Genomic DNA, 26,514 nt, shown 5'->3' with positions numbered 1-26,514 from the left:
AAATCAAATCAAGGTGGAAAGCGGTGTAGGGTAAAACGTTCACGTTGACGCAGCACATGAATCCACAATAAATATAATACACAAACACTGCTATTCTTGCACAACGAGATATAAAGCTTTATATTTGTTTAAAGGAAATATGTGGGGGGGCGTGGCCAAGATGGCGGGGTGAGCGGACGCTTCCTCCCGTAGCTCCTCCGGCCCGGCTCAGCTCGAGCCCCTTTCTTGCGCTTCTCTCCCCCCGCTGATGCTCAGCGAGTGAGAGGAGTGTGGCGGAGTACTTGGCGCGCACATTGATGTCACTTCGGCCCTCATCGCCTCGGAGGAAGCACTTCAAAAGTTTGGTCAAAGATAGAGGAACAGAGGAGAGCCTGGGAGGCGGAGCGAACTGCAGTGCTGTCCAGACGCCTCGGCTGGGCCTGGTGCTGAAAGCTGACGATCCGGAGAGGATCGGACCCGCCGCGTGCCGGAGGATTGCGGAGCCCTACGGGCGGGGTCTTAGCGGCATGGAAGACTTTGGATTTGAGATTTGCGATTTGGCCCCCCGACTAGCGACGGCGACACACTGCGCTGTGCAGGCCCCGGCCCCGTGAACGACAACCGGGGGCCTCAACGCTGGGATCGGCCCACTCGGGCCCTTCTGTGAAACTGTGTGACATTGGCTGCGGAACTTCTCTGATTGCTGTGTTCCGGGGGGGCACCGGCGGTGTCGCCAGCCCGGGCCGCTCTACCCGGCCCCGCCCTGCCGCCATCTTGTCCCCGAGGGACTGGTGTTGGTAGCCTCCATCGGTGCCCTTGGCTGGCGGGTGCTTGCAGTCGCCTCCGCTACTATACTAACTTCCTGTGGGACGTGCTGAAGGGGGACCCCTGCTTTGGCTCCCGATCGCCGCCCTGGCTGGACGCCGTGACTGGCAGTGCCCGGACTGGTCCGCCATTTTGTCGCTTGTGACGCAGCACCCCTGCTTGCAGAGCGGTCCCCACATCTGGCGCTGGGCCGGCGACTGGGCAACCCTGAGGCGGCCGGACCTGAGCCCGCTCGTCCACTGCAGCGACTACGATGACTGGGAGGGGCGGCTCGAGGAAGGGGGACCGTACCCTGCCGGATATGCTTGGCAGGGCCCAGCAGCTGCGGGACAGAACACAGCCGTCGCCGGGGTCCTCCCGGGCCTCGGCGGATGCGACTGGGGGCGAGCCGCCGGTCACGAGGTCCTTTATGGAGGAACTGTTTAGCTCCCTCAAGGAAGACTTTCAAACGCTGAAGAGGGAAGTGGCCAGTGAGGTCCGTGAAGTACGCAGGGAGGTGGAGGGCCTCGGCGAGCGAGTTGAAACAGTAGAGACGGCGGCCCAGCGCTGGGATGAAGAGATAGTCCATCTTCAACAGGACGTTCTCCGCCTCCGGGAGCAATGTGTTGAGCTCCAGGCCCACTCTGAAGACCTTGAGAACAGGTCCCGGCGGAACAACATCCGGGTGCGTGGTGTCCCATCCGCGGACGAGGGGGCCGACTTGCTGGCCTATCTGCAGGACATGTTCCGAGAGATCCTGGGGGAAGATGCAGACTTCCCTGTCCGCATTGACAGAGCGCATAGGGTTGGTCGACAGCGCCAGTCATCGGCGCCCCCACCGGACATTTTGGCATTCTTGCCCGACTTCCCGCTGAAAGAACGCATCATGGCGGAGGCCCGAAAGAAGCAGCCTCTAACTTTCAGGGAGCGGCCTGTAGCGCTCTACCAAGACCTGTCCGCCATCATGCTGCAGAAGCGCAGGTCCTTCAGGATTGCCACTGACTTTCTGCGCGAACACGAGACGCCTTACTCCTGGGGACACCCTTTCCGTCTGATTTTTAGGTGGAACGGGGTGCTGCACCTGCTGCGCTCCCTACAAGACATCTGTGGGGTCCTGGGGCTCACGGCTACAGAGGAGGACGGAGCTACACCGTCGTGGAGGCGCCCAGAGAGACGGAGCCGACGGCGGTCAATGAGGAGACAGTCACCAGCGAGTGCAGGGCGTCCTGATTCCCCTACTATCAGGGCGGACATGGCTGATGCTTTGAGGGCGGCGGCCAGGGACTTGGCCGACTCCAACGGCGTGGCCTTGACGGCCTAAATTCACTCCGGGGGGAGATGTTCTTAGCCTTCACGATGCTGGGTTTGGGGCCGGGGGTCGGGGGGGAGCGGATGGAGGTGAGTGGCTGAACGTCCACTTTGCTGTTTTCTACGGACTTGCCCGTTTTGGGGCTTGACTGAGACAATGAAGTGTTTAAGTTTGTATTTGGCTAGTTGCCATGGGTGTGTTTTGGGAGGGTGTAAGGGTTGTTTTGCTGTTGGGGAGGTCCCGTCCGATGTTGTCCATGCCCACGCTTGGCCTGTCCTGGCCTTTCCCCCGCGCCTGCCCCATGCGCCCCGCCCGCTGATCCCTTGCTTGCTACATAGCGTTTCTGATCCCCGGGTGGAATGCCGTCCTTAAAGGTAGTGACCCTTAATGTTAAGGGTCTGAATAACCCCGTGAAGCGAAGGGCAATCCTCTCATTGCTGGAGGGGACACAGGCGGATATATGCCTCCTGCAGGAGACTCATTTGCTGTCCCGGGATTGCCATAGGCTGCGCTCTGCCAAGTTCCCCACTCAGTTCTTCTCCTCGGCGGCGAACAAGACTGCGGGAGTAGCCATTATTTTAGCGAGATCCTTTAGAGGAGAGGTTCTGTACAAGTATGCTGAACAGAAGGGAAGGCTCCTTGCATATCGCATGCGCCTAGGGGGAATAGCTTTTACGGTTGGCTCAGTTTATAGCCCGAATGATCACCAGGATCGTTTCTTGGACTCAGTGTTGGTAGACGTCACTGCCTCTCCCGACCGCCATGTTATCCTGGGGGGAGATCTTAACATTATTTTCGACTCTGCTATGGACAGGTCGGCGCAACGCTCCCCGCAGACGGGGGAACTTTCCCGCGCGGTGAAGGATCGGATTGTGGAGATGGATTTGCACGACCTCTGGCGCTCTATGCACCCCACTGATAGGGACTACTCCTACTTTTCCCATGCGCACCGCACCTACTCGCGGCTGGATTACCTCCTGGTGAGTGGGCCAATGTGCACTGCCGCCACTGCGGCGGACATTGGGGTCCTGTCTCTGTCCGACCATGCGCCAGTTTCCGGCGTTTTCAAGTGGCCGGTGGCCTCTCCCTCTCGGGGGACATGGCGTCTTCGCGATACCCTTTTACATAAAAAGTCTGTTGTGAAGCGCATAGGGGAGGTCATACAGGATTATCTACTTCATAATGGCAACTCCGACACGTCCCAAGCAACGCAGTGGGCGGCTTTGAAGGCGGTCCTCCGGGGGGAATTCATTTCCATCTCCTCAGCCGAAAATAAGGAACGGCAACGTAAGAGGGACGAACTGACCGCGCAGGTCCGGGAGCTTGAGCAGGTCCATCGCCGCACAGGGGCTCCGAGAGTTTGGAGGCAATTGAAAGCGACGAGGAAGCTCCTGTCGGCACTGGATCTTGATAGGGCGGAGTATGCCGCTTTACGCCTGAAGCATGCCTTCTACTCGGGGGGGACAGGTGTGGTAAGCTCCTATACCCACCGGCTCCGGGTCGCACAGCAGCGTAGTGTCGTGAAGGAACTGGTGGGCACGGATGGGGTTGTTGTTTCTGGTGACGCAGAGGTGGCGGAATCTTTTCGCAGCTTCTACGAAGCGCTGTATGCTGGGGAGCCCTCCTCGCTGCGAGACGCCGAGGACTATCTGGAGTCAGTGGCCCTCCCGGTGCTGGATCCCACCCAGGCGATCCATCTGGAGAGGGACATCCATGTTGAGGAAGTAATCTCTGCTATAGCGCGACTGAAGCATGGTAAGGCCCCGGGCCCGGATGGCTACACATCCTTGTTTTATAAGACCTTTTGCACCGCTGTGGCCCCAACCCTGGCTCGACTGTTTAATTCATTCTCCGAGCCTGGCGCCATCCCACCGGACCTCCTGAACGCAACGGTATCGGTCATCCCGAAACCCGGGAAAGACCGAGCCTTGTGTGGTTCGTACAGGCCCATCTCGCTCTTAAATGTCGACCTCGTTATATACGGGGATTCTAGCGTCCAGGCTTGGTCTACACCCACCAGAACTGGTGGAGGCGGACCAGGCTGGCTTCGTACCCGGTAGACAGACGGTTGACAACACCAAGAGGGTGACGCATGTACTAGAGAAGGCCTCGCGGATCCCGGGGGAGCGGATGCTGCTATCAGTTGATGCGGAGAAGGCCTTCGACAGAGTTCATTGGCCGTACCTCGAGCTGGTTCTCAGGAAACTGGGTATCGGTGAGAAGTTCCGCACCATGGTCTTCAACTGTTACAAACGTCCTTCGGCGTCGGTGCGGGTCAATGGGTGTAGCTCCGGTAGTTTTGCCATTGAACGCGGTACGAGACAGGGTTGCCCCCTCTCGCCGCTTCTGTTTGCCCTCTACATGGAGCCGTTTGCTCAGAGGCTTCGCGACAACCCGGACGCTAATGGGGTCAAGATGGGCCAATATGTCCACACGGTTAGCCTCTACGCGGACGATGTCCTGCTGACCCTAGACGACCCCAGGAGGTCGCTCCCTGCTTGCGTCCAGGAACTGGACGCCTTTGCGCGTGTGGCCGGCTTCAAAATGAATATGAGCAAGTCGGTGGCGTTGGATGTGTCCCTGGCGGCGGATACCAGGAGGGACCTTCAGCGCCTTTTCCCCATGCAGTGGTCCTCGTCTACGGTGCCATACCTGGGGATCCTGCTGGCACCCACACTGCCTGAGATGGTGACAGCCAATTACACTTCCCTCGGCAGGAAGATCAAGGAGGAACTTGGCAGCTGGAGCAAGGGCCTTCTGTCTTGGCTGGGTCGCATCGCGGCGGTCAAGATGACGGTGCTGCCCCAGATTCTGTACCTCTTTCGCGCTCTGCCTCTCCAACCCCCTGTGGGTTGGATAAGACAAACGCAGGCTGACATCTCCCGCTTCGTTTGGCAAGGCCGCAAGCCGCGGATGAAGAGGGTCCTCTCCACGCTTGCTCCGGAGGCGGGGGGTCTTGGTATCCCGGACCTCCGTAAATATTTTCAGGCGGCGCAACTGCGATACTTGGTGGAGTGGAGCAGGTGGGAGTCCGACAAACACTGGCTTTTTCAAGACTAGGCGTGGCGGGCCGCACCCTCCAAGAGGTTCCGTTCTTACGCCGCGCGCATCGCCCTGCTAATCTCTACGCCTCTTTTGTTACGCGGGTCCCCCTGAGGGTGTGGGATGCAGTTTGAGAGGCACATGACCTGACCACCTTCCCCTCGCCGTTCACACCCATAGTGGGTAACCCGGACTTCTCCCCAGGGATGGAGCCGGGAGCCTTCTCCCACTGGGTGAGCGCGGGCTGTAGAGCGCTCTTCCAGATCTACGGGCCGGAAGGCGTGATTCCTTTTCAACAACTTCGGCAGGAATTCGGCCTGACGGAGATGGACAGACTGCGCTATATGCAGGTCCGACACTGGGCTCTCCAACCACAGGTGCGCGACACCGCTGCTCGCCAAATCACACCGTATGAGCGGTGGTTGGTGACTCGGACCTCGGATGCCAAGCTGATTACCGATTTGTATAAATTCCTTCAGCCCCCGACGTTCCACTATTATAACCCGGGGAGGGAGCGCTGGCACAGAGAATTGGGTAGGACACTCAGCCATAAGGAGTGGGACAAAATTGCATATCGGGCACGGCACTCTGCATATCACACGGGACTTACGGAGACCTTTACTAAGGTGTCTACTTATTGGTACTACACCCCGGAGAGGCTGTATGAAATGCATAGACACACTGACAAGGGGTGCTGGCGGGGATGCGGACAGGAGGGAACCCTCTCACACATTCTCTGGGCTTGCCCGGTGCTGACCGCTTATTGGAAGGAGGTTTTGGATGAGGTGGATAAGCACTTTGAGATTGAGCTGCCGCGCTTCCCAGCGTATGTTTTGTTAGGCCTTCCCAATGATCTAATGTATCCGTTGAAGTCCCGCAGGGGTAGACAGATTGCAATTGCGCTGGGCTCAGCGGTCCAGAACATTCTTGTCCACTGGCGCACCACCACTGTCCCCTCCATTATGGGTTGGTTGCATAGGCTCTGGCAGGTATTGGGAATGGAGAAGATGTCGCTTACAGTGGCTGGGGATGTAGATCAATTTGAGGAGCTATGGCAACCCTTCCTAGCACTACTGTCCACGGAATTCCGGGAGCTCACCTGCCCAAGGTACCTTCGACTTCTTAGGCTGACGCCACCGACGACCCCGGTGGACTAGACTGCACGGGGGACAGGATCTTAGGGGATGGGGTGTGGGCTGATTGGGGCGGGTTATCCTAGTACAGGGCCATTGGACGGGGGAGTTGGGGTGTTGTTTTCTTTCTCTTTCTTTTATTGGGGGTGGGGGATCGGAGGGACTGGGTTGGGCTTTGATGAGTCACTGATGGCTATCCGCGCTCGGCTTTAGATGGGGTGTTGAGGTGCACGCGAGGGTCACACAGATTGCTTATTTGCCTTACATTTGCTGTATTTTTCTTCTGGACCACCGGACTACTTTTCGCCAACGCTCCCGAGATGCACTTCTTCCTTTATTGTGCTGTATGTAACCTTAACCTCCTATTCCCCTCCCCCATGTTTTTTTGTCTTAATAAAAATGCTTTAAACCTAAAGGAAATATGTTTGGTATATTAAGACAATTTATGGTAATTTCCCTGAATAAGGCACGCCCTGATGCTCAGTAGCATTATCTTAAACTACGGTCTGTCCACAGCTGTCAAAAGACAGAATGTTGCTAGTCTGGTTATAGGTAGGCACAGTAGTGAATATTTTTCAGGGCGTCAAGACCCACAAGTCAGTCTTGCTACGTTTGATCTGTGCAAATGGGTGTCTGACTCAAAGAAATATGTCTATTTATGGAGCTTATGCAAATTACAAGGGGCAGCCCTATACTCCTGGGAACCTGGGTAGGACAATAATGCATCAAAACAATGGTGTCCTTGGTGAAAGTGTAGGCCTCTTCTTCCTTGGCAATTTTAAGAAGGCCATCCAAACCCTATGAAGCTTATACAATCTTGAGAGCTACAAACACATACAAAGGCACTTATAAGGGAATAGCCAGTCCCTAGTGAATGGAAGAAACTGAGCCATCAGCTGCTGTTTCACTTATACAATACAATACAATAATAATCAGGGTTCAGTGGGCCACATAGGCCTCTGAGCCCTGATTCCACTGTACCAGCTACACCACTGCTCTCATGTACACAAGCATGTGCATGCACATAGCATACATTTAGAAAAGGCTGGACCCAGTGACAACATACTACATGTCTATACTAATGTTTGTACCCCATTAATATAATCAGCCACTACCAACCGTTAGTAAGTAGTGGCATAGCATATTCCTAGGAGTAACAGCCATCCACATCAAAACAAGTAGCACTTTGGGCGTACACTTGGCAGTGATGGCCACCCATGTCAAAAGGAGAACCACTTTAGGGAGTTCCTCTATCAATTAATAGTCTTGAACTTATTTGGTGAGCAAAATACAACATTATTCTAGAGGTCTTGTCAGGAAATTCACGCAAGAAAGCATGGCATGATTGCTAAAATTATAAAATAAGTTGAAATGTATCACAGTGCACAGCAGCAGGGGCATGATATTGCCAATAATAATAACTCGTTTTTCATGTATTGACTTTTTCATGGGTGTTAAGGGGTTCAACCATATGACAGCAAAACAGAAGGAACTGCACTACCTCCACCTGGAGGCTCGTCCAGTGCTTAATTTGAGATGGTGGTTTCCGGTGCTTGGCACGGGCGCTTAATTGCCAACACCGGTACTTATGATAGTCTGCCACATTGTGGCGGTGTTATTCTAATTTTTAGATTAGCACAACAACAGTTGTTTATTAATTCAATATGCATTAAGATGATTGATACCTGCCGCCCAAGCCATTTTTTTATAGCTTTGGGGACCTGGAATAGTCCCAGCTGTCACACTTGTATGTGTGTGATGCCAGTTGTTGTGTTAGTAGTTAGTACTATCATTGACAATGCTGTCTGGGGCAATGGATGGTGCAAGCTGCAGTAACCTCTTAATGAGGGCCCCGGCACTTATTTTTTTTTACAAATTAAGTACTGCCGTCTGATCCCCAAGACCAGCAGCATCATCTACAAGGCCATCAGGAACCATGTGCCAACTTAGTTGTCCAAGAATATTATCACCTCTTGTGGACAGTGACAAACCAGGAGCCAGGAAATTGAAAGTCTGGAGACAAAAAAGGTGAAAGAAGAAAAAAAAGACAGAAGACAGGCCTTTTCCATCTATGTCCCCAAGATCAGCAACACTATCCCCACTGGCATCAGAGTGATTCCAAAAATTCTGTAGTTCATGAAGAAACTTAAAACTCATTTTCTCAAGGACCACTGTCCACATTCCACTTTTGTAAGGACTGCATTGTTGCTGGGCTCTTGCCTTTGTTCACACTAGAAAAATACCTCCACATATATAAAAACATTGCTTCAAACCATACCTCTACTGTTTCTAAGCACTTCAAAAACGGAAGTTACTTTTAGTCATCAGTATTTATTATTTATTTTTTTAGACTTATTGAGCGCACAAATACCTATGAGTGTCTTGGCACTATGGATCATGCTAGCAGGGAAAATAATTGTTATTGATTAAAGAGCCATGTTTTTATATGCTTCCTGAATTAAGCAAAGATGTGACTGTCTTGATTAGGGGTGGAAGGCTATTCCAAAGCTTAATCTTGGAAACTGAGAAACACATGTCACCCCATGAGACTTTTTTTGTTTGCGGTACCTTCAGGAGGCTTGCTGTAGATGAGCGTAAGGTTCTTGCAGGGGTATAGGACATAGTGATTGTTTTAAAAATGCTGGTCCAGAGGCATGCTTTGCTTTAAAGGCTGTGCATTTACTCTGTTTCTTACAGGTAGCCAGTGTAGCTGTCAAATGACTTTGGAGATAGGTTTAAATTTCGGAGTCTCTGTGAGCAGTCGAGCTGCCGCGTTTTGCACCAGCTGCAACTTGTTTAATACTCTTTCCTGAGCATTAATAAAAAGCCCATTACAATAGTCAATGCGAGACATGACTAGTGAACTGACAAGCATCTTTTCAGCAGCAGTGGGAAGGTAGGGGAGAAGTTTCTTTATCATTCTAATGATATAGAAAGAAGATTAAACAACCACATTTGCATGGTGCAGAAATAACAGTTTAGTGTCAAAAATCACCCCTAGGCTTCGTACCTTAGCAACAGGAGATGGTGGTAATCCCAAATCTGTGGGCCACCAAGTGGGGGACCAGGCTAGGAGAAGATTACCAATAATCATCACCTCCGTTTTATCAGAGTTTAATTTAAGGGAGTTTTCTATCATCCATGCACTAATCGCGAGCATTCCCTGTTGGAAATTATGGGCCATTTTCTCTCCGTTGTTGTTAACAGCCAACACTAGTTGGGTGTCATCTGCGTATGATGTTAAGCCCAGGTGATGAGATTTAATGACCCTCGCCAAGTCCGACACATAGAGGTTAAATAGCGTCGGGCTCAGCGAGGATCTCTGGGGAACACCACATGGCAGGGCAAATGGTGGAGAGTTAAAGTTGCCCAGGGTAACACACTGTACACGGTCAGCAAGAAAAGAGGAGAGAAGGGTTTTTGTCCCGTGGGAGATCCTGACTGCCGTGACACAGTCGATCAGAGTGGCATGATCGACCGTGTCAAAGGCCGCCGAGAGATCCAGCAGTATCAAGACTGCGGCCCCCCCTCCATCTAATATCTTCCTAATTTCATCCGCAGCCTTAATAAGTGCGGTTTCGGTTCCATGTCCCTTCTGAATCCGAATTGAGATTCATCCAGGCAGTTATTTTGGTCAATGAAGTCTGATAATTGGGAGTTTATAACTTTTTCAATGATCTTAGTTGGGAATGGGAGACAGGCTATAGGTCTGCAGCTTGTTACGTTGGTCGGATCCAGGGTAGTCTTTTTAATAAGGGGTCTGATGGCAGTTTTCCTCCAAATTGATGGAAATATGCCTGTTTTAAACATTGTATTAAAAGTACCCGCTAAGTTGTTGCCTATACTGTCAGGAAATAGTTTGAGAGTTGAAGGGGGACAAGGGTCTTCAGGGGATCCAGAATTGATGGTAGTGAGATGTGATATAAATTCTGGAGAGACCTGAGTAAATTCTTGAAAAGAAGGGGAATCATGAGTGCTGAAGATGTTGTTACAGTTTCAGGCACACATTTCGAAACTTCTGGTGGAACAAGTGAAGGCGAGTTGCTAGAAGTGTGAGTTTAAAAAGCTAATAGATGTCACTAACTTTCCCTTGGAAATAGGTTGCTAATAAATTACAAAAATATTGAGTAGCAGCTATGGAGGTAGATGGGCCTTGTCCCGATAAACGAGTAACAACCTGATAAAGATGTTTCACTGAGTCTTGTGCAGTTTTTATTTGGTTACAATAAAATTGGGCGGGATCGTAGTCTATGCGCCATTTGCGCTCTTGGCGTCTGCGAATTTGTTTTTCGAGCCTGAGGGTTTCATTGAACCAAGGAGCAGACTTCGTGGCCCTATTGGTGGACCTTTTTTTTGTAGGGACCGTCGTGTTAACTGCGTCCAGAATCCAATTTGTGTAGAAGATGGCTGCACTCTCGGGATCAGATGAAGCATCTGACTGAGAGGAGAGCAATTTAGATTTAAATTTTTGCGAGTCAATATTGCTCCATGCTTTAAAATTATTGGAAATGGAAGGTTTAATAGGTAAAGCAGAATTAGTTCTAGTTTGGATGTCAAAAAGGACCGCACAATGGTCCGTCCATGGCAAAGAGGTAGTGTCTCCTATTATAAGTTGCTTGTTGTTTGAGAAGAGGCCATCTAATGTATGGCCCACCAAATGAGTCAGGGATGAGACCAGTTGGTTAAGGCCTACTGCCTCAATTTCCGCCAAGAGGGTCAAGGTATCTTGGTCCTTATGAGCCTCAAGGTGGAAATTGAAGTCACCCAAGATGTCAGGAGGGCGGTAGAGAAGAATGCGTTTGAAGGGGGTAAAGTATGGTATTGAAATGGTAAAGCTAACTGCTTCACATATCGTTGTGGAGACCAGTACAGTTCGTACTGTATAATCATTACGGTGTATAATTGCCAGACCTCCTCCTTTTTTTAAGGCTCTATTAAATCTAATATTCGTATAGCCCTCAGGGGTTGCTGTGGTAAAATACGGGCCGCAGGAAGGGTCACTCCAGCTTTCAGTTAGAAAAAGAAGATCCAATTTAAGATTTTCGAGAAAATTTAGAATGTCGTATTTATGTCTGGGAAGTGATCGTACATTTATTAAAGCAGCCCGGATGGTTCTGGGTGCCAAATCAATCTTTTTAGGTAAAGAAAGTGAAGGAGGTTAGTGATCTGTTAAAGAAAAAGAACAAGGGGGGCAGACAATAGGGGACTTCGTTATTTGTTCTACATTGATGCTCGGGCATCTGTGAGAGTGCCTGTTTATTACTTTGAGCTGCTCTGAGTTATAGGTAAGTAATCTGGGGCAGATTTCCTTAGAAATACCGGCAGAGGTGGTGGCCCTGGGCCCGGTCCAGGCGCGGACGGGCGCAGACGGGCTTGCATTTGGCATGCCTGTGGCGTGCCGCCGACGCGCCCTCTGCACAAGTTTGCTGTGCGCCGCGGGTAGCATGCTGTTTAAATAATGAAGTGGAGGCAGACTAGCCTGCTAACCTTTGTGCTGCAGTGTAAACCGGAAGTGGAGAACTGCCGGTGCATGCATGTATATACTTCCCTCCACAACAAACTGAGAATTCAGCGGTGGGCCGGGGAAGTGAAACACAGGTAAGTGAAGTATATTAAAAAGAAATGCGGCACAAATAAAAATGTGCAATTATAACTTCCCTCCACAACAAACTGAAAATTCAGAGGTGGACCAGGGAATTGAAACACAGGAGAGTGAAATATGTTAAAAAGCAATGCGGCGCAAGTTAAAAGAATTACAATTGGCACGTCCTAGAGCCCTTTGCCAGGCGTTTCTCAAGTGTCAGCAGCTAGTATCTACTTGCTCACGTTATCCACCAGTGGAGCATCAGTGCTCAGTTTATCAAACTAATAATGCTTGAATGATAAGTGGGAATTTGGGGTTTTTGGAACTCATGACCTGCTGAGCACAGCATATCTCAGCAGTGAATGCTTAAAACATTGAGACGTCCTCTCAATATTAGGACAGGTGTTTTCTAGCTTCCTGAATATATCCTCAGGTATTTGGGACAGGCTTAGTAGCAATAGCTATACAATTCTTTTAATGAATGTTATTCAATTTTGGAGGAGCTAAATAATAGATATATACTATATAGCTGTGCATTTGAATGCAATTGTTATGTGTTACCACCCTCTTCACCCAAGGAATGGGCAGATAAAAAACATCACCAACATGTCCAGTATTCAAGTGTTACTCTGACCTTCTTGCTGGGTGTTGTGTGGACTCTGGTCCAAGGCCTTTCCATGATGGAACAGACCCAGTCATGGGAGTTGTCATGGTAAGTAGTCCTTTAGAGTGGACACCTGTGCTGTAGTATGCCCTGTGAGGAGACTCCATAAGTGGTGCTCTTTAGGATGAGGCCGTGTTACCTTTGGACAGGTGATTTGGCCCAGCCAATCTGGAACTGCAGGCTGGTCAATGGTCATGGAGCATATGACCACATCAACTTATCTTGCGCCAGGTCTTCAGGCCCGTGGAGGTGGGAAGGAAGGATGGCAGCTGTCATGGCCCTGGTACAAAGGGAAGAATGCTCTCCATTAAGGAAGGCCCGAGATAAAAAACAAAGAAATCTTGGGGAAAATATCAGACAGGCGTGAACATGAGGGATTGGTTGAAAAGCAGGGCATGGATGGTATCAGAACCTTGGACAGAGGACAAACAACACCAGGGAGTAGAAGTAATGGGGACAAAACCAAGAGACAGAGCAGAGTATCATGAGGGAAAAGTAAACAATAGGCATTAAGCCAGGGGAGACAGCAGCTTACTTCAAAATTGAAGTAAAACATTTCTGATTAACAAATGGTTGGCCTAAGATCATACCCTGTGTCTCTTGAGCTTTCCTTTGTTTATTCTCATTTGTTGATCACGACCACTATCCTGCCATGGAGGTCCTGTTCCTCAATGTGTTATTCTTCTCCGATTGTATTTATACTGAAGTTGTGTTTATTCTTGTGTCTTTTCCTGTTTTTTACTTCTTAATCTTCCCCATATGAAGCTCTCCGATACCCTCAAGGATCATGTTCGCGCTATATAGAACTTTATATATAAATAATTAGGACACGAGGGGTAATAAGAGTGAGAAGAGCAGAGAGAGGAAGAGGTCCAGAAAGCATTTGGCCCCCAAGCATTGTACAGGGGCAAGTTTTGAAAGGAAGGACAACCGTGACCGGCTCAAGAGAAAAAAATCAGCACCCAGAGTTAGGGGTGAAAGCTCCACATAAAAAAACATTGGAGTCATGGACAGGACAAGACCAACACCGGGGAGTGTGAATAAAATCAGTACAAAAAACAGAAGTGACATTGGGCAGTGCATGGTTCTCAAACTAAAGAACAGGACAAAATGGAAGAAAGGGTCACTGAAACGACACGGTCAGTTTCAGTATCACATAATAACCAAATGCGATAGCAATAAAATGTGCAATTGGAGCTCACGTAACAGTGTACGCTTTAGATAAGAGTTTTGACCAGTTCCATTGAATACAGGAACCCTCTAAGAAGCCAAACACAGCTATGGAACACCTAGGAAACAAGCCCACGAGATGCACCAGAACTGTAATTTCACAATGGGCAGCAGGCCAGGACCATAATGTGAGATTATTCAATTCAATTCAAATAATCTTTATTCGGATATAAATATCCATAAAAGTACATGTCAAAAAATACCAGCAACAATACAGATTATTATAAAAAGCACAAATGCGTGATTATAACTGTGGGAGGCAGTCCCAGGTAAGGACTGAGCGCAATAGCTGAGCGGCGATGGAGGGGCACAGTAGTGGATCAATGATGCCACGGTGGAGGTTGGGTTTCAGGTGTTTTTTTCCCTGACATGGATTTTCAGCTGGTGCTACAGGTCAGTGCTGAGATGCTGTACCACAACTACTGACAGTTGAGCTTACCATTACTGGAGTATAAGCAGGGCCACTGGAATTATGCGATTGTGCGGCCAGTGCAGTTTTCGCATATTTATTGATTTGGCGCATTTGCCACATAAACCATCATCTGCTGCATATTCTGCAGATTTTAACAACAGCAAATATTTGTTTCTAGTGCAAACGTTACTAAAAACACAGCCACGTGTGCGGCTGTGCAATGAGAGGCCATTTGCAAAGGTAGGGCGGTCACCTTTCTGTTGCTTGTAGGTAGATGTTAAACTGGTACCAATAAAGTGCAACCTAAGCCTATAGTGGGTTACCAAGTGTACAAATGGCAAAAAGATTAAATAAAACAATCACAAAATGGCTGCGTTATGTCGCATCATTTTCCTTTTCTTGCTGCATAATTTAGTAGTCTCTGCCGCATAATTTGGCCCTCTCCAGCTGCATAATTCCATTTGCCCTGAGTATAAGGTTTGCAGCAGCTACGGATCGAGGTGCACTGACAGAGCAGATGCTGCCAGTACTGCACGGATCTCGGTCCTTGACTGTCATGGTATTCCGTGGGTCTGGGCTGGCTTGTTTTGCAAACTCTGTCCCCCGGGCCTTGTGGGATGCAGCCAGTGATGCTGTGAAGATGGGAGGCGAGAAGAAAGGCTGTCTATTTTTAGACGCTGACAGTTTGAGAACCCTCAGCACAGAGCTGAGCCCGCGGAGCCTTTGAAGAGGAGCTTAGCATGCCTTCAGTAGGGGAGCATCAAAAACTGCAGATCAAAAAAAAAAGACATGAAGGCCTAACCTCCTGCGCCCCTCTCGGCAGAGAAAAATGCCGACAGACAGAGCGAACCTTAATAAGAAGAAGAAGTCTGGAGGAGAGCGAGGGCACCAGGGAACCTTCTGGAAGCGCAGCGTCGCTGAGCGTCCACAGAAGGGGGGAGGGGCAGCGTGACTTCAGGGCAATGCGTCCTCCACAAGGACATGAACGACACTTACTTCCCCACATACTCTGAGGGTAAAAAGAAGACCTGAATGCAACACAAGAAGAAAAGGCAGGCCTGGTCCTAGGAGCCTCTTCAAACGCAGCACAAAAAGGATGGCAACAAATGTCTGCGTATGCGGAAAAGAAAAATGAGGCCATGTTACAGAAACTTTGCACTGAGACAAAACAATTTTACACTATTGTGTTGCATGTTTAATTGAGAATGAGAGTATCAAAAAGGGGGGGTTTTACCCAGAACAAGTCACTGGGACCTGGGTCATAATGTTGCTAAGAGGGAAGGGGTCCCAGTGAAAATTAAATAATTATCACAAATCAAATCAGAAACACTTAATGAGTCTACAATGTTTTATTCACACTATAGACCAAACCAGGATATAGTATCCAACATTACTCATTTCATTTTTCATTTGAATTCTTTATTCGATGATTAAAAATCACCATAAAAGTGCAAACAGTCATTATGCATTGAATTCATTTCTTTAAAAAACAATCAATCAAATTAGTATATAGCCTAATATGAATACAGCAACGAAATCCCCATAAAATTAGTAAACATTATGATCCATTAAAACCAACCACTGGATTTTCATCATCATCGACCCCCCCTCCTCTAGTTACTCTTAGTCGTACAGCTACTTTAATAAAATTAATTATACAGCACAATGTTAGTTGGTCCGCAGCTTGTTGTAAAAAAATTAAGGCATCTTTTGCACCCTTGATATTTGATCTTTTTAAAATATCTACCAAAAATCTGCGTCTCGGTTCTGAATAAAATGGGCATATTAATACAAAATGAAGGGAATCCTGCGGAGACCTGTTGTCTCAGCCGCAGGTTCCCCTCTGCTCAATAGTAGGTACGTACCCTAGTGGGGATCCCAAATAAGGTAAAAAGTTGAGCCTAAAACGGGTCGTAAAGAACCTTTCCTGTGCATTATGTAGCAAATATAAATAGGATTCCATTCCTTCTGTTTTCTTTACAAGGTTGTATGCGCCCACCGTGGTTTTAGCCAATTCTTGTTCTACTCTTTGTTCGGCTCTGCGCGCAAAGAACGCTTCTTTTACAGTTGTCTTGCGCTGAGGGATAATCGCAGTTGGGTCATTAAAGAGATTCCCTAGGCCCAGAGTTACCAATACAGATTTTACGTAACTGAACCACGGGATTTGTGACCATTTGTCTCTGCCCAAACAATCCTTCAGTATTTCCCTGCTTAGGATCGCCTCTTGATTCGTCCAGATCTTTAGCCATGCTAAAATTGGCTTAACCTTTATCAGATCTTCAAGATAGACGATCCCTAACTCCCTGTGTACTATTGAAGCAGTTACACTGTGTGGGACTTTCAGGATGGATCGTAGATGCTTATTCTCCTCCCGCTGCAGATGACCAACATTTGTAAAGCCCCACACCTCTGCCCCATAGGTCACTTTAGAGCAACATATTGAATTGTATAGGATCATTACCTGTTCGGGGCACCATCTCCCCAACCTTCTACCATAACCGGCTATTGCTCCATTGGCCATAATCAATTTACGACTGCGATCCTCTATCAGGGCGTTAAAATTTAATAACCCATCAAACAGAACGCCTAGATATGAAAATGACTTAACTTTCTCAACCTTATGACTCCCTATTGTAAAAGCACATTTCTTAGAAGGTTTTTTCCCCGCAGTTAAAACATAAGATTTACTTAAATTAACAGAAAGGTCTAAAGAGCCCATAAAAGAAACAAACCCATCAATTAAAATCTGCAGATTCTTTGGTGTACGCCCGAGTAGGACCGCGTCATTTGCGTACAATAACACAGGAACATGGCGCGGCCCTACTCTTGGACAGTCGGCTCCCAACTGTAAAAGATGCTGTTCAAGGTTGTTGATATAAAGAGAAAATAAAAAGGGCGCCAGAATACAACCCTGACGAACCCCACTATTACATTGGAAGGGGTCTGTGCATTCTCCATCGGTATTATTCCTGACTTGAGCAGATGTATTGCTATGCAATTCCCTCAGTATATTAATGAGACCAGGCTCTATCCTCAAGGAAATCATCATGTTCCAGAGCTTGCCTCTGTTAACATGATCAAAGGCAGCAGCCAGGTCCATAAACCCCAAATAGATGGATTCATCACTAGCCATGGTATATTTAGCTACTAACATGTAAAGGTTCAAGCATTGGTCACTCGTAGAACGACCCCTCCTAAAACCGTACTGCACGTCTGAGATGATATTGTTGGTTTCTGTCCACTCAGACAGCCGGTTTAGTGGATCTATGACAGAATTTCGACAGACAGAATTTCGACCTACACAGATATCGGCGTAATTATATCGATAGCAAAAATATCGATGCCCTATGTACAACATGGTAAGTACCAAAATATCGAAAAAATAATATTGATGTTAAAAATATCGTTAAATATATCGATTTTTTTTAAATTTAAAATAACATAAAAAATACTGTAAATAATACTTATCAATTACTTAAACATATTTAAATATATGTAATAATGGTAAAAAAATAAATAATACATATTTAATTTAAAAAATAATAATTAAAAATCATATATAATATATACTTACTTAACAATAATTACTATTCCCACTCCAGTGGGTGCAACAGTAGGAAAAACTGACCCTGAACCCTAAAAATACCCCTTTACCCAAAAACCTAAAACTGACCCTGAACCCTAAAAGTACCCCTTTACCCAAAAACTGAAAACTGACCCTGAACCCAAAAAATACCCCTTTACCCAAAAACTGAAAACTGACCCTGAACCCTAAAAATACCCCTTTACCCAAAAACTGAAAACTGACCCTGAACCCAAAAAATACCCCTTTACCCAAAAACTGAAAACTGACCCTGAACCCTAAAAATACCCCTTTACCCAAAAACTGAAAACTGACCCTGAACCCTAAAAATACCCCTTTACCCAAAAACTGAAAACTGACCCTGAACCCTAAAAATACCCCTTTACCCAAACACTGAAAACTGACCCTGAACCCTAAAAATACCCCTTTAACCAAAAACTAAAAACTGACCCTGAACCCTAAAAATTCCCCTTTACCCAAAAACTGAAAACTGACCCTGAACCCCAAAAATACCCTTTTACCCCAAAACTGAAAACTGACCCTGAACCCTAAAAATACCCCTTTACCCCAAAACTGAAAACTGACCCTGAACCCTAAAAATACCCCTTTACCCAAAAACTGAAAACTGACCCTTAACCCTAAAAATACCCCTTTACCCAAAAACTGAAAACTGACCCTGAACCCTAAAAATACCCCTTTACCCAAAAACTGAAAACTGACCCTAAATCCTAAAAATACCCCTTTACCCCAAAAACCAAAACTGACCCAGAACACTAAAAATACCCCTTTACCCAAAAACCCAAAACTGACCCTGAACACTAAAAATACTCCTTTACCCAAAATTAATTAATATTACACTTAAATTACTTCCCACCCTATTCCCCTATAAACCCACAACCCTCTCCAGTAGTAAAACATATAATTTAGTAAAAAATAAACATAAATTATCAATTAATTATTCTATTCATCAATTAAAATAATTCATTGCCAATTAATATTTAATAGCAAAATAAACAAATCATTAAAAAATAATTATTTAATTACAAATTACTTCCCACCCTATTCCCCTATAAACCCACAACCCGCTCCATAAGTAAAACATATAATTTAATTTAAAAAATACATAAATTATCAATTAATTAATCAATTAATCAATTAAAATAATTAATTGCCAATTAATATTGAATTGAAAAATAAATTAATCATTGGAAAATAATTATTTAATTACAAATAAATTACTTCCCACCCTATTCCCCTACAAACCCACAACCCCCTCCAGTAGTAAAACATATAATTTACTTAAAAATATACATAAATTATCAATTAATTAATCAATTAATCAGTTAAAATAATTCATTGCCAATTAATATTTAATTGCAAAATAAATTAATCATTAAAAAATAATTATTTAATTACAAATAAATTACTTCCCACCCTATTCCCCTAAAAACCCACAACCCGCTCTGGTAGTAAAACATATTATTTACTTTTATATATTTTTTATTTATAAAAACATATAAAACACATATTATAACAATTAATTTAAATACTTAACTAAAATTTCTAACACATATTAGTAAATCGAAATTACTTACATCGATATATATGCTATCGATATAAGTAATTTCGATATTACTTACCTTAGGGTCGATATTCTGGCCATCGATATTCTGGACATCGATATTCTGTCCCATCGATATTAGCAACTCGATATAAGTGTAAGTCGAAATTAAAAAATCGATATTTTGACTGTTTACCCGGTTTAGTATCCCCCTTCCCAGGATTGTAGCGGAGACGTCAATTAGTGAAATTGGGCGATAACATTGTGGGTCATCCCTATTACCCTTTTTAAAAATAGGGACGATAGTGGCAGTAGACCAAGAAGGCGGTAGACCACAGCGGATTGCAATATTAATGACTCTCGTCAATATAGGGGCCCATGAATCCACCGAACTAAGAAACAGGTCAGGAGGAATACCATCTGGGCCTGGTGCTTTATTTTTTGATAACCCCTCAATCCCGACCTTAATTTCCTTTAAGGAGAAAGCTACAGGCTGGACTTGAGCTGTATTCCCATTGTCATCCTGGGTATCTGTCTCGTGGTTATATAGGCCCCTATAGTGGGTAATCCACATATCGGGCGTGATATTTGTTCCTATTTTCGGGGCACAATCATCCTGGAATGTAGGTCTGTTAATAATTTTCCAGAATTCAGTCATGTCCCTCTTTTCCCCAGCTTCTCTCAGGTCCGCCCAACCTTCTGCTTGTAAAACCTTTTTCCTTCTACTCAGCTTGCTTTTGTATTTTTTCCTGCAGGACTTAACCTGATTAGTATCCCTGGGTTTTGCTTTAATACTATCTTTGAGATCCCTCAGTGCTTTGGAGCAATCTCGATCGAACCATCTCGGCTGGCTATGAATCTCTTTTGTTGGGGCTCTGGACCTTAACAACCCATCCACCAGGTGTACTAGTTGCTCAAATGCTGTAAGTAACTGGTTCCCTTCTACACTCTCATCTAAGCACGTCTCAATGAGTGTTTTCCCTTTCTCGATGAGTGATTCGTAGAACCTTTCCCCATTGATCTTAGACCACCTTAGGCGTCTACCCTGATCAGTAACCTTCTCAGCAACCGCTACAAGCTTCTCCCTAGTTGAGGAGGGCAGGTATATATCCAGCGTCAAGGGGTTGTGGTCACTAAATGGGTTCCATTCTATGCCTGCCCTAGATACTCTATTTATCATAGTCCTTGAGATGATAATATAGTCGATATACGAGGAGCATCCTCTCCCCTTGAAGGTGGGTGGCAGAGACTCATCCTTTGATATGGGAACCATATCTAGGGTATGAACCAGATCCTGGTTTAATATGAATTGTGTTAAGGCCTCCCCTTCCTCGGACTGCTCAAAATGAGCCCCGTTGTCCTTTGGACATCGCGACCATATTGAGTCTATTGGAAAAAGAGCTGGGCAAAGGTGACAATTAAATTCCCCTACAATAATACTATTTGAGGTATGTGTATGGATTTTGCGTGTGGGGGCATGGGAAAATCTATTCTCCAGATCCCGTATTAAAACATTACATCCCCCTCCTGCCACATTGTTATACACGTTCAGTATGGTCAGATTAAATCCTTTACTCATGAGCCGCACCTCTTGAATATCGTGAGAGTGGCAATCGATAGTTGGCCATGTACCAGGGAGGTTCAAATCCACATATACAGCTAGCCCACCCGTAGCCCTGCCCGATCTGGATTTCTTTGCTGGGACAGAAAAGCGTTTGTATCCTTGTAAATGTAAGGACTGGTTGTCAACAGCCCAGGTTTCCTGTAGACAGATTATGGAGAATTGGTGTATGAACTGGCACCATTCTTCATTATTAATTTTAGCGGCCAGGCCAGCAATGTTCCAGGACACCATTCTCACTGCCTCATTGTCCACCTTGGCCCTTATGCCACCCCTACCTAAAACATGTGCGTCAACTAGTTGCCCCTTATCTGTGGAAATACTGGCATGCGCTGGTTTTAGGGGATCTTTAGGGTTTAAAAGGGAGACATAGGCCTTGCAGGTGATGGTTGGCTCAACAATTATTGTACAGGGGCCCTTTCCAGGAACAAAATTATCTACAGTCTCTTCTATATTCCCTGAGCTAAGGCAATCAACACCCTCCATATCAGCTAATGCTGCAAAGTGATTAAAAGTAGGCCAATAAAAGTCACCTTGCTGGAGCACAGGTCGTCTTAAGTAATCATCCTGCCTCCGTGAAGTTAGCCAAAAATCTGAATTTCCGGGGCAATGTGATGGAATTGTTTGGGTATCCTGAGGGTGGTAATAAGTGGGTCTGAGATAGTCATCCTGTCTCTGAGTGAAATACCCGTGGCCCATGTTCTGATATCTAGGTAAGGCTGCTGCATGGTTATTCTGTTGATAGGTCCGTGGTATACGGTTAGGTATCGGGGCAACTACTACTCTTGGATAAAAATAGGTTAAATCACGAATAGTGATAGTGTTGCCTGTATTTTGTGGGAACTCATTCATAATACACCTAACAACCCTGTCATCTTGGAAATTTATGATGACAATGTCGCCCTCTAAATCCTTGATTCTTTTCCCCAGCCAGGCTAAACGTCTAACATTGAGTATTGACCCATTTATATGTGGTGAAAGTGGGCAGTTCTGCCTCAGCCAATGTATGACTTTGTTTTTTAGCCCGCGTTGGTCTTCCACATGTCCATCTACCAACACTGGTACCCCGGTCAGGACTAAAACAAATGGCGCCGCCTCAGGTGGCAGCTCCACTCTAAGTCTCTTTGCTGGAAGTGTCCTGATACTTGTATGATGCTCAGTTGGTTTTGGGATATTTGTGTTTGTGGGTTTCAAATTGTGTGTTTTAGTGGCTACGTGTAATAGAGGTCCTTTACTTAGATTGTCCAAGATTGCACCTACTTGTGTATTCTTAGCCCTATTCCCACTGGTTAATGTTTCAGTTAGTATTTAGTATTTTGCGGGGTTTGGGTTGGGGTAAGGACGTGGTTTTGGTACCCTTCTGTGCAGCTGTAATTGATAGTGATACAGGGGGTTATTCCTTAGTTCCTTATTGGGGGAATTTGTAATAGCTGCTTTAATGTCCCCTAGATCTTTTTCTAGCTTCTCCATTTGGCTAGTTAAACCGTCAATCTCTCAACTAGTGGCAGCGTAAATGATCTTAATAATTGCTCTATGCTGCTCAGCAAATTTGAGCTAGCTGGATCATTTGACTGAAAGGGTATTTGTTTTTCCAGCAGGTTTATTATGGATGCTGGTGTGTTAGGGGTCGGTTTGGTAGAAATACCCCCATTTTTACAGACACCTTTTTTGTAGACAAAGAATCCCCCCTCTTTTTCCTTGTTTTAGGAGGTGGACCTTGGGCTCTATATGTTTTCTGTGTTTTTCCTGGTCCCTTTACTATAATGGGTGAGACCGCTTGCGTAGACAGTGTATCCGGCAAGGGATCAGTGTCAACAATCAGACTACTGTTCAGATGTAGATCATTATATTCAGACTAGTGACTACAACTGGAGGAGGGGTATTGTCTTGTAGAAGTAGTGGTATACTAATATTATTTAGGGTTACCTCATTAACCACCTTATCGGGGGAAATACTACGAATTGGGGAGATTGTGAGCTTTGGTGAGCCTATAGGTGTTCTCCTGTTTTTGATACTTTCAATCGAGCGGCGTCTTTCCGCCCTTCGCTCAGCCAAAGCAATTTCCTTATCTGTCCCCACATTCACCCTGAGCAAGAAATCATCCAATGTTCGCTGGTTAACTCCCCCTAACAGTGAGTGCCTGTCTTTCGTAGGTGATGTGGCCATTTCTAGATAGTGTGCCCAAATCAATCTAAACGCAACCTACTAAAGTAAAATTGACACTGTGGTACAACTTGGAGCACAGGATACAATTTAACAGCCAATGTTCATACGGACAATAGGTACTAGAGCTTGCTACGAGTGATACCCACTCTACTTAGCGCATAGTATAGTCAAATGAAAGAGTGTGGGCCCAGCCCAGTCTCTTACGGTCTCTGAGGGCCTCAGAGGGCCCGCCCTTTGCCCGGGTTTAGCCCGGCGATCGCCCGCGCGCGTCCCGCGATACGCGGGTCCAGCGGTGATTTTAATCAGCTGGTGCTCTCTGCTGGGCGTGGCGGGTGGTTGTCACTACTCCACTGAGCCTCCTGGGACTCGTAGTCCTTTCCTCGAGATCTGCCCAATTTGCTTGGTCCTGCGAGCATTTCCCGCGAAGCGGGAAACGCGAGAAGTAATGGCACAGTAATGGCACAGTCCCAGCTTGCAAGAATCCTCCAGGGGGGTTTGCGATTCAACCCCAGTCCGATTCCTCGCTCTTTGTCACAGTCTCAATCCGCGCTGCAAGGTTTCCCGCGATGCGCGGGTCCAGCGGTGATTTTAATCAGCTGGTGCTCTCTGCTGGGCGTGGCGGGTGGTTGTCACTACTCCACTGAGCCTCCTGGGACTCGTAGTCCTTTCCTCGAGATCTGCCCAATTTGCTTGGTCCTGCGAGCGTTTCCCGCGAAGCGGGAAACGCGAGAAGTAGTGGCACAGTAATGGCACAGTCCCAGCTTGCAAGAATCCTCCAGGGGGGTTTGCGATTCAACCCCAGTCCGATTCCTCGCTCTTTGTCACAGTCTCAATCTGCGCTGCAAGGTTTCCCGCGATGCGAGGGTCCAGCAGTGATTTTAATCAGCTGGTGCTCTCTGCTGGGCGTGGCGGTGGTTGTCACTACTCCACTGAGCCTCCTGGGACTCGTAGTCCTTTCTTTGAGATCTGCCCAATTTGCTTGGTCCTGCGAGCGTTTCCCGCGAAGCGGGAAACGCGAGAAGTAATGGCACAGTAATGGCACAGTCCCAGCTAGCAAGAATCCTCCAGGGGGGTTTGCGATTCAACCCCAGTCCGATTCCTCGCTCTTTGTCACAGTCTCAATCCGCGCTGCAAGGTTTCCCAGTATGGAAGGTGCAAATTACACCTACGGAGTCAGCAGCGATGCACATGCAAGGAAATTGTGATAGCCCGATGACAAGATACCAGCAATGTACAGATGTAGAAGCTGCAAAGGCCCATAGGGATATAAGCAAGATACCAGTGATGTACAGATATAGAAGGTGCATAGGCCCATAGGGATATAAGGGGGGATACCAGCGATGTACAGGTATCGAAGGTATAAAGTCCCATGGGGTCATAAGGAAGATACTAGCGATGTACTGCATAGAAGGTGCATACGCCCCATAGGGATATAAGGAAAATACCAGTGATGTACAGGTATCGAAGGTATAAAGTGAGGAAATATAAATTTTATGGTCAAGTTGTGTTCCCTAGCGTGTACCCCACCGTCTCCATGTACCAGCTTAAAGTGCATGTAACTTCCCTCCTGTGCCAGCTATGAAGACGCAAATACATTTGCGTCCAACGTTAACATGTCCTCTTTCAGACCCACCCTGAATGGGTTGAATAGTCCGTTCCTAAGTATGCTATGCCAACGTCTTTTTGTAGTGTACTTTACACGTTTTTCAGCTCTGGCAAAGTAGGCCCCGAATTTCTGCCATCGAGCCTTTTTCTGGCTTCTGACTCTGAAAGCCTCAGCCCAGGCTGTCTCTGTACCCGTGAACTCTGACTTACTTCCAGCGCGGCCCACCGCGCTTAGCTCAGCCTGCTGCCTGCCAAGACTGACTACAACCTTCAAATTATCTGTCCCGCTCCTCGAAAATACATTCCTGCCTACTAGTTTAAGTAAACATTCCCCAGCTGCAGAGCCGAAGGGCCGGCCTGTCTCCGTGCAAGTAATTCATAGCCTCTGTTACCATGCTCCCATGGAAGGCCCATGCCCCCACGCTTCTCATGCAGACACTTAGGCGCTTATACACACACTCACAGTCAGTATAGAATAGCTTCTGCCCCAGAGACCTTTTCCGTTCAGATAATATGGTTCCCAAACATCAGATATCAGATATGATAGAAGTACAAGCTGATCTGACATGCCAGACTTCTGTCTCTTTCCGTCGGTGTAAATGTCATGCCCCCTGCACCCTCCAGTTTCACGTCAATCACACGTCATGCAGCTGCGCGCGCATCCAAGCCTCTGATTTCCGCTGACATTGCAACATTTCTGTTTAGTGCCACCCCCATGTGACACCTACCTGTGACGTTTCTAGCGCACACCTCTAGTTCACGCCTAGTCCACGCCTTCTGATTACGTACTAGTAACACGTGGATGCTGTTATCTTGTCTTCTCCCAGCTGTTACGCCTCCTATATTGGTTTCTATGGTGTAAATTAAGTATATAAGCTATGTATTGTCAATAAAATATTGCTCTATCCCTTCCTGAACCCTTTGTGGTTGCAGGAACCTGATATCCAGTTCCGGAACGATTCCTTTTTAAGGAATAAAACCCCTAAGAACTCTAACACCACGGACTCTGTTTCTTTCTTTCCGATTGAGTTATTATTGATTAAGTACTTACCTGCATAGAAATTAAGACGGCAAATTAAATATTTATGACATTTTTGGCGCCCTCGTGGGGCCCCTCCCCCACCCCACGCGCCGGTTGGTGCGTTGCAAGCTCTGTCCCCTGCCATCAGTTAGAGGGAAACTAAGCGTACCGGCAGGATTTCCTGTATCTCCCTCTGGCCCACGGAGGTGACGAAGACTGCGATTAGCACCCAGACGAGGCGGTGAGGAGTGCGGAGGATCCCGACCAGAGCCTAGCCGAAAGAAGCAAGGTCCGAGGTGTCAAGAGGCCCACCAGTTTTTCCGAAGTTTTCCGAAGTATCCACGTGTCGAGTCGAGTCGAGTCCTGTCCAGTCGAGTTTTCCGAGGCCTTCTGTTTCCGTGCTTCCCGGTGAGTACCATTGCTGGGACGTATCTAGACGGGTTTGGGTACACAAGTCCGGTCTGCACTGTTTTTAGACAGTGTATCTGTACTGTTTAGCAGTACATCCGTTATTTCAAGTTTTTGCACTGTTCATAGCAGTGTATCTGTGCTGTTTAGCAGTACATCCGGTATAGGGGGTAGTCATATATGTCTCAAATGTCTTTTCATGTGATTAATGTCGTGGTATGAGTGTGACTGTTTTTAATGTGCATTATTGTGTTCCTGTATAACTAGCTGTATTCAGTATTAAGTAGCAAGGATTGAGCATTCAGTACTAAGTAAACAAGATGCCGTTTTTCAACAAGTTAAAGCAGATAGGAACTAGGAAAGGGATACTAGAGGAAGAAATTCCTATCCCC

This window comes from Lissotriton vulgaris, chromosome 9 (genome assembly GCF_964263255.1).
Source record: "Lissotriton vulgaris chromosome 9, aLisVul1.2, whole genome shotgun sequence".
Taxonomy (NCBI): Eukaryota; Metazoa; Chordata; class Amphibia; order Caudata; family Salamandridae; genus Lissotriton; species Lissotriton vulgaris.
Note: the sequence above shows the minus strand (reverse complement) of the source record.